This window comes from Canis lupus, chromosome 23, assembly GCF_011100685.1.
Source record: "Canis lupus familiaris isolate Mischka breed German Shepherd chromosome 23, alternate assembly UU_Cfam_GSD_1.0, whole genome shotgun sequence".
In the NCBI taxonomy this organism is placed as follows: domain Eukaryota; kingdom Metazoa; phylum Chordata; class Mammalia; order Carnivora; family Canidae; genus Canis; species Canis lupus.
The window spans coordinates 11,857,072-11,869,651 of NC_049244.1; the positions used below are offsets into that span (position 1 = coordinate 11,857,072).

At 49.2% G+C, this 12,580-nt stretch overlaps 1 long non-coding RNA gene across 2 annotated transcripts; it reads right to left on the reverse strand.

Annotated features, from left to right (window-relative positions):
• Nucleotides 1–1,437: 1,437 nt before the first annotated feature.
• On the reverse strand, nt 1,438–10,589 carry LOC119865299. Of its 2 annotated transcripts, XR_005376697.1 has the most exons (4): nt 10,498–10,589; nt 8,359–8,536; nt 7,734–7,935; nt 1,438–3,217 (listed from the first exon to the last, which is right to left on the reverse strand). It is a non-coding gene; the product is annotated as an uncharacterized LOC119865299 (long non-coding RNA). The 2 variants fall into 2 exon arrangements; XR_005376696.1 differs by lacking the exon at nt 7,734–7,935.
• Nucleotides 10,590–12,580: the final 1,991 nt, after the last annotated feature.

Sequence of the window (12,580 nt, forward strand, 5' to 3'; positions counted from 1 at the left end):
CCGACTCTTGATTTTAGCTCAGGTCATGATCTCAGGGTCCTGAAATCAAATCCTGATCTGGCTCCTCACTCAGCGGGGAGTCTGCTTCAGATTCTCTCTTCCTCTGCCTTCACCCCTCCTCCCCTCTCTAAAATAAATAAACAAACCTTAGAAAAAAATTTAAAATCACTAGAGCTATTCAGCCTGCTGCTAGGTCTTATTATTTGATACACGAATTAAGAAATATATGTATTACTATGGCACAAATTTGTTTGCAATTTCTATTGATTTCCCTTGTAGTCCTTTATGTTTTATTTTTAATGCTTTAAAAACATCATCCTAACCAGAGTCTACAGGCTTCACCAGAAGGTCCCTGACAGTGACAAGGTCCAAGCCCCTTCCATGGAGTAACCCCCACAGGAGAGGGAAGGGGTAACTTCCAGTCAGGAGGGGTCCTCTTTCAACCCTTGTGGAAGGGGTATCAGGGAGTACTAGAAATGAGTGTTCTGGGACAGAAGCTGGGCAGCCAGTCTAACGGAAGGCTTTCATTCCATCTCTTCCTTCTACTTATCTTTAACTTGTATTATGGCTTCAATTTCTGAATATTTCCATTATGCCCAGTATGGAACTTGGCAGAAGAGGATTCCTAGCTGGTGGAGTGGAAGGTGAGAGCCTGAGGGGCATGTTTGTGGTCCTCTGGATTGGGGTTTTACATAATGGCTGGCAGCCCACAGGGAAGCCCCCAGTTTCCCAGCTGGGGGTCTGGGAATGATCAAGTCCCCATGTTTCCTGGAGATGGTCCAGGTTGGCTTCACTCAGGGCTGGTGAGACAAGGCCAAGAAGTAAGCTCCAGGACAGGGCCCTAGAATGAGCCCATAGCACTGGCCCTAAGGAGTCAGGGGCTGATAGCAGGCCTTCCAACTTCACAGTCCAGATAGATCCCTGTGCTCAGGCACTTTGGGTAGGGCACAGGCAAAATCATCAGGCTATCTAGGTCAGAGATGCCAGAGTGGCTCTGCTTCTTCTAGAGTGGAACAGATGTTTTGGGGGGTCCCTCTTCTGATCATAGCCCAGCTACAGTGGAAAATCCTATGCAGGCTCTCAGTATCCCACTTCAAAAGCACAGAGACCTCTCCCTCTGTCTGGTGCTGTCTCTGAAGCCATGGAGCCAGGGGATGAAGGGTGGATAGAGCCAGGAAGTATAGGACAGTTTATTTCTCAGGTTGGGAACCACATAAAGATGCCCCAGCTTTCACCCCCAGCATGACCACTCTGGGAGGTCCATGCTGAGCTGAACCCCCATCTCCTAAAGCAGAGACTTCAACAGCACCCTCCCTGTCTTCCTCCAGCCCCATAGGATCACCTCCCAAATAACCTGCATCTACCTTCCTGCCTGCAATGTTGTGATTTATTTATTTTTTTTAATGTTGTGATTTATAATAAAAAATGTGTATTTGGTCTTCATCCCTGGTTCCTGGCACAGAGTTCCTAAAACCCTTGTAATTTCTAAGTGACAAGAGCACTAGGAGCATCTTTAGTTCTAATATTTGGTCTTTGACCCCAGTTCCTGACATAGTATTAAATGCTTTGGAGTTTTCTGGGTGATAGGAGTGACTTCTGTTTTATTTTTATTTTTATTTTTTTTGACTTCTGTTTTAGTGAGACAAATCTGGTATGCTCCTGGATTGTACCTGGATGGGGACTGGTCACCAGAAAGACTAAGAGGAATTAGAAACTTGAAATTTTCAGCCCTGCTTACCATTTTCTTAAGAAGGAAAAGCATTTAAGGGCACCTGACTCTTGATTTCTGTTCAAGTCATGACCTCAGGGTCATGAGATCGAGCCCGTGTTGGGCCCCACACTCTGTGTGGAGTCTGCTTGAGATTCTCTCTCCCTCTCCATCTGCCCTTCCCACTTGTGCACTCTCTCTCTCTCTCTCTCTCTCTCTCTGAAAAACAAATACATCTTTTTAAAAAAAAATTAGAAGCACTAAAAATGGAGTTATTGATCCATCGATCATGCCCATGTAATGAAGACTCCAAAAGAATCCCAAAAGTACAGCATCCTGACAGCTTCCAGGTTTGCAAATACATCTATGTACCAGCAGCATAACACATCCCCAACTCCACGGGGACAGAAGCTCTTGCACTCAGCATCCTCCCAGACCTCACCCTATGTGAGTGAGGCTCACTGGCTATTCATCTGAATCCTTTGTCATATCCTTCAACAAATTGGTGAATGTGAGTGTTTCCCTGCATTCTGTGAGCCACTTCATCAACTTAATCCAACACAAGGAGGGGTCATGGGAACTCTGACTTACAGCTAACTAGTAGAAGCAAGGTGACAACCTGGACTGGGTGAATGGCATCGAAAGCGTGGTGGGGTGGTTTTGTGGGACTGAGCCCTTAACCAGTGGGAACCGATGCTATCTTCAGGTGGAAGTGTCAGAATTGAGTTAAATTGCAGGACACGCAGCTGGTGTCAGAATTGCTTGGTAGGGAACCACCCTCACACATCGGGTGAGCAAAAACAGCAGAAGGGAAGTGTTCCATGTGAGTAGCAAGGGAGACCCACAAGAAGGGGGGTGTGGGGTTTTCCCTACTGGCAAGGGAAAAACTGGCTTTCTTCCACTGTCCAAGTTCTGCTTTCAGAGAGACTCAAACTAAGCCATGCAGTAACAGAAGTTGGAAGCAGGGCACATGCCTGCCCCTGATAAAAGCCACACTTCCCAGCTGTGTATTGTAGCTACGTGTGGCTAGGACTACATTTTGGCAAGTAACATCCCACAGAAAGCCAGCATACACATCCCTAGAGGGCACAGTGCTACCTCCAGGTCACTCCATCACCAGGAAGGGGCACCCTCTCCTTCCCACTGACTGGAAAGCAGAAGTGGTTGATGAGCCACCATGGGCCATGTAGACAAGGATCTTCACCTCCTGCCTGTACGCCACTGTGTAGCATCCTCCCACACTGAATCAGGAGTGGCCTGTGTGATCCATAGAATGTGGCAAAGTGACTGGGTGTGACTTCCAAGGCTAGTTAGAAGAGGCACTGCCGCTTCCTCCGTCTTGGTCTCTTGGACCCCCTCACCCTGGGGGAAGTGAGACACTGCTGTGAGGATCATCAAGCAGCCCTGTGGACAGGTCGGGGGGTGAGGGTGGGGAAGAGAAGATGACTGCGGCCCCATGGGTGTTCTCAAGACAGATCTGTCCAGCAGAGTTGCTCCTAAATTCCTGACCTGCAGAAGCGATGAGAGACAATAAATGATTTACTTAAGCCACTAAGTTTAAGGATAATTTATTACACAACATTGGATAACTGTTATGGCTTGAATTGTATCCCCCTCAAATTCATATGTTAAGGCACCTGGGTGGCTCAGTGGTTGAGCATCTGCCCTTGGCTCAGGTCATGATCCCAGGGTCCTAGGATTAAGTCCCACATCCCGGCTCCCCGCAGGGACCCTGCTTCTCCCTCTGCCTATATCTCTGCCTCTTTTCTGTGTCTTTCATGAATAAATAAATAAAATCTTTTTTTAAAATCCATATGTTAAAGTCCTACCCCCCCAACACCTCAGAATCTAATGTTATTTGGAGACAGGGGCTTTATAGAGTAATCAAGTTAAAATGAGGTCATTGACTGATGTGCTTATAAAAAGGGCAATTTGGAGACAGACATGCCCACAGAGAGAGCACCAGGTGATGTCAAAAGCCAAGATTGGGGTGATGCTTCTACAAGCCAAATAATCCCAGAGATTGTCAGCTGCCACCAGCAGCTAGGCCAGAGGCATGGGACAGATTCCCTTTTGCAGCCTCAGAAGAAACTGACCCCAGTGATACTTTGACCTCAAACATCTAGCTTCTGAATCTGAGTGACAAAAAATTTGTGTTGTTAAAGCTACCCAATTTGTGGTCCTGTGTTACAGCAGCTCTCAAAAACTAATGCCGGGGATCCCTGGGTGCCTCAGCAGTTTGGCACCTGCCTTTGGCCCAGGGCGCGGTCCTGGAGTCCTGGGATCGAGTCCCACGTCAGGCTCCCAGCATGGAGCCTGCTTCTCCCTCTTCCTGTGTCTCTGCCTCTCTCTCTCTCTCTCTCTCTCTGTCTATCATAAATGAATAAATAAAATCTTTTAAAAAAGAAAGAAAGAAAGAAAGAAAGAAAGAAAGAAAGAAAGAAAGAAAGAAAGAAAGAAAGAAAGAAAGAAAGAAAGAAAGAAAGAAAGAAAGAAAAACTAATGCCATGGCTGATCCAGGGAATAGCCAAGGGATAGCAAGGCAGCCAAATGGAAGGATCCTGGGCCCTTAACATTTCAGTGAGGACCCTCCACACCAGCTCTGGCTTCCATGTGCTAAAGACAAACTTCTGTTTATTGAAACCACTGTTGTTTTGGTCTCTACCACAAGCAGCTGAAGCTATATCCTAATTGATACAGCATCTCAAACTTCCCCACATGAAAAAATACTAATATAAAATTTTTAAAAATAAATAAAACTTTCTTCCCACATGTCTTCCCCTCCCTCCAGTATTCATATGGAAATGATTCCTGCCAAATTAAATAAGTAAATGGAGGCCTACACTATCATCCATGAGAAGACAGCCTTCCTTCCACACACAGACTCTTAGCATTTCGTCCACATGAAAAGCAGGCTGACACTGGGCTGGAGAAGATGCAGAGAGCCAGCTCCCACTCTCCTCATTGTGAAAGAGCAGGTCTCAGGGAGAGGCATGGGGAACCACTGACCCTACTCGCCATATGGAGATGCAGGAGAGCATCTCACTATCGAAAAAGAAAAAGCACCAGATGCAGGAGAGACTGCATAGATGAGGAGCAGAGGCCAATATGAAGATTCAAAGGCAAAATGTCTACCTGTCAGAGCTAAAACAAGCCACAGGCACATTTTCATTCCTCCCCAAGGTGGGCTTTTGCCCTGAACTCTCCCTGAACAACTCAGGTACTGGGGGAAGGTGGGATTGCAGTACTAGAATTTTTTCCAATTCATGCGACAGAAAGCCAGCATATGCTGGCTTAAGCAAAGAGGATTTTATGGCTCAGAAAACAAAAACTCCATGGAGATACAGGCTTTTGGTGAAGCTGGATCCAGGAACTCAAACCATATCATCAGAAATCTATCTTTCATCATCCCTTGGATCTGATTTTGTGTGTACTGGCTCAAATCTCAAGCAGGTAAATATGGCCACAACAGCAGCAGGCTTATATTTTTTTGGCATCATAGCAAAAATCCCTCCCTTCTTTCCCAAAGTTCTGGCAAAAGTTCCAAGGCTGATGCTCATTGGCTCAGCTGGAGGCGTGTGACCGATCAGCTTGACTCTTGTTGGCCAGGTCTGGGACAAGTACCTATGGCTGGAGCTAAAGTGAAGGATGAAGCCCACCCAACCACTCAACTGCATAGGGCAAGAGTAGAGGAGCTGTGGTTTCCACCTCAACAACCAAGGGGCTGTCATAAGCAAGCCACTGGATGCTGATGGGTGTGTACCACATGGATATTTTTTCACACAGACAGAGGACTGAGTAAATGATTCCAGTAGCTGAGAAGCCACCTCTTACCTGAAGTGCCAGGTAAGAGCAGTCTGGCCATGGTAATACATAGCCAGGCCATCCATGTGGAGGGGAACCCAAGACCCCAAACCAATTCTGGCCCCAAATTAAGCAAGTTGGCACTTTCCCTGGGCCAAGGGTGGGACATTTCTCTAATGCACACAGTTCTATACTTCCCTGGGGCAGAACCCCCTCTCATGGTCCTCTGGTGGTGCCCAGCTACCCTCAAATGGAGTCTCAGCTCCAGCCTACAAGGCCTCTTCTCTCTAGCTCATTCCTGTCCCCCTACTGTAGGTTACATACTTGCACACATGTGTGTGTGCACACATGTACACACTCCTCCTACTTCACCAGTCCAAGACCACCAATCCGTGGTCCTCCATTCCCTTCAGTTCATGGTTCCCACTGAACCCCTCCCTCTGGTCTGCAGCACTCCAGGAGGCCAAGCCCAGCCTACAGCCCCCACTTATACTCCAACTCATCCCTATAGAGGATTCTGGTGTCTCCAACTACTCTGGGAGCTCCCAGGGTAGAGGCTTGGCTTCCTCTTTGCTTCCTCTCCCCAACCAGACCCTCCCTCTTCAAGGCAGAGGATAGATATGTCACATACATCCCAAAGGGAGAGAAATAATCTCATATCTTGGAAGCAAGAGAGCTAACAGTCAATCCAAGGTGGCTTCCCAGAGGCAGCAGCAGATGTCAGGGTTTACTTGAGCTGTAGCAAAGTTACTGAAGCTGTCTGGACCCCTGTCCCATCCCAGGCAAGAAGAGGCCTAGGGGCAGATACAACTGGCAAGTGACTTGGGCCTGGGCAGGATCCAGGATCAGGAGGAAGGGAGAGAGGCTTGCGTAGTAGCTGAGGCTATTTTTACCCAGACCTGTGCAAACAGAGGCGTGGGCTGGTCTGGCCAGTTTTCCCCTCCCCTGGTGCCTGGCCTCAAAGTCTCTTGCCAGGTCAGCAGTACCAGCTGGATGGGGAGCCAGAGGGAAAGGATGGGTAGAGGATAGCCCCCTGGTGACAAGAAGCTCCCAACTTTGAGGCTCTGGCCCTCAACCAGGGCCTGTGGACTCAGAAGCTCACACACTGCCAGCCAGTAGCCAGCCACACCCTCTCACTCCCTAAGACAGGCAATGTGGATTGTGGTGGGAATCAAAGCCAGGGGTCAGCCTGGGGTCAGAAGTCAGGCCTCATGAGATAAGGCCTGCAATCAGAGTTAGATATCACTCCGGGGTCATGGGCCACTCTGGGTTGGGATCCCTGATCGGTGTCAAAGGTTAGTCCGGATCAAGACCCATGATAAGAGTAAGGGGTCAGCCTGGGGTTGTGGATCAGTCTGGGGTCATGGGTGACCCTGGGTGGAGGCCCAGGATTGTAATTAGGGATCAGCTGTGGTCAAGGGTGAGCTCTGGCCTAGAGTCCGGAATAGGTGTAAGCAGGAAAGGCGTGGAGGAGCTCCATTTCTCTCGCTTCCCAGCTTTCACTGACACTCGCTCTGGGCCTATTATCCCCAGCACAGGCCCCCAGAAATCTTCCCAGAAGGGATGACTGATATGAACTCAGGCCCGAAAGCATGACAAAGTCACCCCCAAGCAAAGTGTGGAGGAAAACATTTCTGGCAGAAGGAACAACCCAAGCAAAGGCACAGAGGCTCAAAAAGCATGGCATTCTGGAAGGCTTGGGTAGGGCAGGAGCAGCCTCCAAGGCCAGGCTAAGGAAGGGGAAGGGAGGTTTCCCATAGAGCCATGAGAGGGCTGCATTAGAAACCTGGTACACAGAGGGCAGCATCAGATATGGGTCTTAGGAGGAATCATTCATTCATTCTGTAGATCTGAATAGATTTCCTGTGTGCCAGGCACCATTCTAGGACCTCGAGATAATTTGGGAACAAAAGCCCCTAAAAATCCCTGCCCTTATGGATCTTCCTTTCCTTCAGGGAGAGAGAGAGAGAGGCAGAAACAGAAACAGACAGAGAGAGAGAGAGAGAGAGAAGGCAGAGACACAGGCAGAGGGAGAAGCAGGCTCCTTGCAGGGAGCCCAATGTGGGACTTGATCCCGGGACTCCAGGATCACACCCTGGGTGAGATATTGAGATATTTCCAGATAAAATGTTAGATCTGTGATTTGTTTCCAAATGATCAAGGCTGGGATAGGGACACAGGGAATTAACTAAGAGATGGGGGACACGAGGGAGCTGATTACATTATTTTATCCACTTTGTAGATATTGTAGCTCTTAATAAATTAAAAAACGGTAATCATCATCATCGTCGTCGTCGTCGTCGTCGTCATCGTCATCATCATCAAGCTGGCTGCTGAGGTTGGAGAGTTGGGGGGCCAGGGAGAAGCCGGAGGTTATGAGGAAGCTACTGCCCTGAGCAGGGGAGGGATAAGATTCCGAAGAACTGAATAAAACAGGAAGGGGGTGGTGGAGCAGGGATGTGCTTGCCAGAGAGGACTTCCCCCATGTAAGACTTCCTTCCGCCTGGCTCCAGCATTTGGCTTCCCCCTCCTGCCTTGCTCATTCCTTTCTTCTCTCCAAAATTTCTTTCCACCGCCCCCCTCCTAGCCCCTCCCCCCTTCCTCATCCCTCCTCCCCCATCTCTCTTTCCTCTATTCTCTTCCTCCCACCTCCCTTCTCCAGCTAGCATCTTCCTGGCCTGGTTCCCAGCCCTGAGCAACTGGTCCCCCCCAGCTGGTTCTTCTCTGAGGTGGGGATGCCAGTCACCACCCCCCTCCAACCTCCCAGGCCTGTTCTCCCCAGTTGAGGGCTGCCCCCTCCAAGTGTCCCCCAGAGAAGAAAGGTTGTTGTTGCAGGAGCTACTTACTCTCCTCAAAGCAGTCACCTCAGCAGTTCTGGCCCAGCTTGGGAAGGGTGGAGTAGAGCCCAACCTGGCAAGGAGACCACGACATAGCTTTTAGTGCTCTTCTCCCTGGGAGTAAGTCCTCTCTTGGGCAGACCAAGTCTCCCAGCAGAGCAAGGCCAAAGCTAGGAGGGAGCTGACCCTGCAGAAGAAGAAGGGGAAGAGTTCCTTGGGATTCTGAGGCTGTCTTCCTGGAATAGCAATAAACTCCCTGCCCACATCCATTGTGCCCCACTTGGAGAAGGGGACTTCAGTCTTTCCTGGGAGGCTGAACCCATAGACACAAGTACCCTCCAGGACTCTCAGGTCCCGAGACTTAAGCACCACAAAGGCAGCCAATGAGAGGGTCTTGGAATCAACCAATAAGGCCCAATAACAGAGGGGAATAGAGAAGGAAGAGGCTCCCTAATACTTTCCCAGCACAAGGCACTCAGGAAAGCAAAGAAAGGGCCAAGTTGGGTTTTCTGCCAATCTGGTGTGAGGAAAGTCAATGCTAATTTTAATCCTAAGAAAATTAAGACGAGCTGTATGTCATGAACCCGGGACTTTATGGACTGAGAGCCCCACTCACGTGAAGGGGACGGCAGGGAAGGGAACTAAGGGCTTCTGGCTCAGTGAAGTCCCAGCCTGGCCGCAGACAGCCTGCGGACCGTGGTCCCTGCCCAGCAGTGGCTCTCCAGCCTACTTCACGGCGTGTGGGCTGTGCCATCAGGGTCTCTGACCCTCTCATGAGGGCCTAGGAACCCTGAAACAGCCTGTTTTCACAGGAAGGGTGTCCACACCCTCTCCAGAGAAACCAGAGGGCAGAGCCTGGGGTTGGGGTTCTGATAATAAGCGCAGTAATAAAGATGATAGTGAGATACATTTAAGGAGGATGGCTACACACCTGCGGGCAGAGTCAGGCTATAAAGACCCAGAAGCCTCTTTGCTAGACATCTTTGGCTAGGGTGGGGGACAGAAGAGGGACCAGGACAGGCTGTCCCCACCTAGCCTACGTCCCTTGCTCTGTCTGCCCAGTCTTCAACCACAGCCCAGTCCCAGTCCCGGAGCGCACCTTTCGGTCTGCAAATCACATGGTAGCTGCAGCAAAGACCCCACGACAGACTATAGGTCCCACTGATGGGAAAAGGAAGCCAGCTGGATGCTCTCACCCCAGCCCTGTGAGGACCAGGATAATGGCCGTGCCTGACATTCTCCAGACCCAGGTGATGCTCCATCTTCTCTGCCCATCCCAGCCTGACTTTGAGCCCATCCCCTTCTGAGAACACCTGACGTATCAACAGCAGCCTCTGTGTGACCAGCCTGTCTCAGCACCCACCTAGCAGGGAAGGCTGGCCTCTGCAGAAACACCTCCCAGGCCCCAGGGCCCCCACCTGGCTGGACAATAGCTGGCAGCGTCCTGTCTGAGGGGCGTCAGCCGATGACAGAACTGCCCCCACTGTTCCCCGCCTCAGCGACCATGGTTTGCCTCCCTTGTCTCCATTTTTGCTTCTATGTGGGTGTAGGAATGTGAATTCAACATTCAACATGAAATCGAATGATGCATTAACGTAATTCATAAAAGTACTTATTTATTAATATCCAGAAAATTATAAAACAGAATTAGCATCTTCTTCTCTGGTGCTCTCCATGCCTTGTTTTAATATCAGCAGTATGATACCTCATAGAATATCTTGGAATACAGGCTGTCTTTTTTGTCTGCTTCAAGCAGTTTGATTACATAAAAATCATCTGTTCCTTAAGGGGTTAGAATTCTCCTGTAATAATCCCAAACATCTTCTTGATAGACTGAACATTCTAATAATATGAACTATTTCTTTTAAGTTTTCCATCACAAAGTCTCCTTTATTCACATCGACTATGGTGATCAATGTTTGCAATTATCTCTGATCTTTGATTCTGTGTTTTTATTTGCCATGTATTCTTGTCTCTAATCTATCCCCCTGTACCTATGGTCTTTTATTGAATTGGTAGAATTTTCCTTTTTTTTTTCCTTCTTCTAGCTGTTGAGGAGTTACAGAGACCTCTATATTTTTTTCAGTTGATACCCTTACATTTTTAACACACGCACTATTCTCTCATGACATCGATTGTGTTACTTACCCCCATGTCTGTCTTGTCCCACCCACATTATCTTCCTTTTCCAGAATCTCTGCCCAAGATCAGCTACACATGGATTCACAGGAACACATGGCTGGGAAGTGGGGAGGTGAGTGGAAATTTAGGTCTCCTATAGGGTTAGTCTGAGCTGTCCCTGGGGTGGAAGGGCTCCAACCCCTATGGGAGTCCACTGCCCCAGGAAGAAGCTCTGTAAGGCAGAGCTCCTGGGCACCCTCTATGACACTCATCCCCTCTCTGCCCCTACTTACCCAGCACCTTGCTCTGTAGTCCATCTCCCAGCACACACTGGCCAAGCCCTGCTCTCAGACATGCCAGCTGGAAGCACATGTGCCCACACAAGGACACGTACTCACACGCCCTTATCGATGGACACGTTCACATGCGCACACACAATGATGTTGCAGTAAGCATTTGACCAAGAGACTGTGGCTACTGTTAGAGAGCAAATGGGTGCTGGTGGAGGGCCAGGGTGGGGAGAGGTTCTTCACTTCTAGAGTCTCCCAGAATCACTGCACCATGACCAGCATGCTGAGTTGCATGATAATAGACTGCTGATAACCTGGACTCAGCTGAGCCTTGGGAGTCTGAAGGAAGGAGCTCCTTCTCAAGCCATCCCTCTGTGTGCCCAGACTAGGCTCCTCCCAAGGGTAGGACCTAAGTCTCTTCCTGTCTCCTGGAGCAGGGGCTCTCTCACTCCCTTCATCTTCCATTGCCTTGGTTTCCGCCCTGTGCTAGGCTTGGACATGCACCACTTGGACCTCCCCTCAAGAAAGAACTTGCCATTCAGCTGTGAGGAACACAGTGAGCCGAGAGCTTCTTGAGGTGGCACTTTCAGGATGCGTCACAGCCTCTGAGCTGAGGCCCTGCCCTTCCCAGACAGCTCACAGCCATTGACTGAGCACAGTGAAGTCACTAAGGCCTCTGTGCCATCCTTGCCCTAAAGCTCACTGGCAGGTTGCCAGAGTCTCTCCTTGATCCTGCTCTCTCCTCTGATATCTTTCGTGGGGCTCCCCTGCCATGCCACAAACTTCCACAAACTTAGTTCCATCTTCAGGTCTGCTGGCGGGAAGATCTGAACTGACACACCTGAAGTTGGCACCGTCACCTCCCTTCCCTCTAAATCCTGGCGTCCAGGACCAAGGTGATGTGCAAAACAAAGGCTCAAGAAAAGTTATTAAATGTCCTTACTCCCTACAGCCCATTGACAAGTCCTTGCAACAGGAAAGAGTGACCTTCCTCGAGGGACTCACCTGCCTCAATGTTAATACTTTACAACATCGCAATAGGCAACAGGCAATCCTAGCCCGCCTCCAGGATCCTGTAAGTCTACTTTAACATAGAGAAATTACTTTAGGAATTTCTTTTATCTCAGGACACCTGGGTGGCTCAGCGGTTGAGTGTCTGCTTTTGGCTCAGGTCATGATCCTGGGGCCCTGGGATGGAGTCCCGCATCAGGCTCTCCGCGGGGAGCCTGCTTCTCCATCTGCCTGTGTCTCTGCCTCTCTCTGTGGGTCTCTCATGAATAAATAAATAAAATCTTAAAAAAAGAATTTCCTTTATCTCTACCCCCCAAGATACATGTTGGCAATCATCTGCCAAGCATTTGGCCCACCCCTACACATCTGAAGGGCCTCATGACTAAGGTTTTATTAAACAGTAATAAATGACCTTTTCCCAACAATAGCCAGCCCCTCAGAGTCCTGATAACCTTGCTTCTAAAATCCTCAGAGAATTACACTATCCCTGACCCTCTCCCAACTTGGAAGTATATAATGAACCACTCCTCACAATGCTGGGACAGCTCTTTCTGCCCATGGGTCTTGTCCCCTGCTTTAATAAAATCACCTTTTTGCACCAAAGATCTCTCAAGAATTCTTTCTTGGCTGTCAGCTCCAAACACTAATGTCTTTCCTACATCACAAGGGATGGTACAGGCCTTTTCAGAAATGGTTCCTGAGCTTCATTCCCCCACCTGTCAAGTAAGGGAAATTCTCCCTCCATCACCTGTTCTCCCACGAACTTTGCTTTCTTCCTAGGTGCCACTCTAGCACCACCAGAAGTTCCC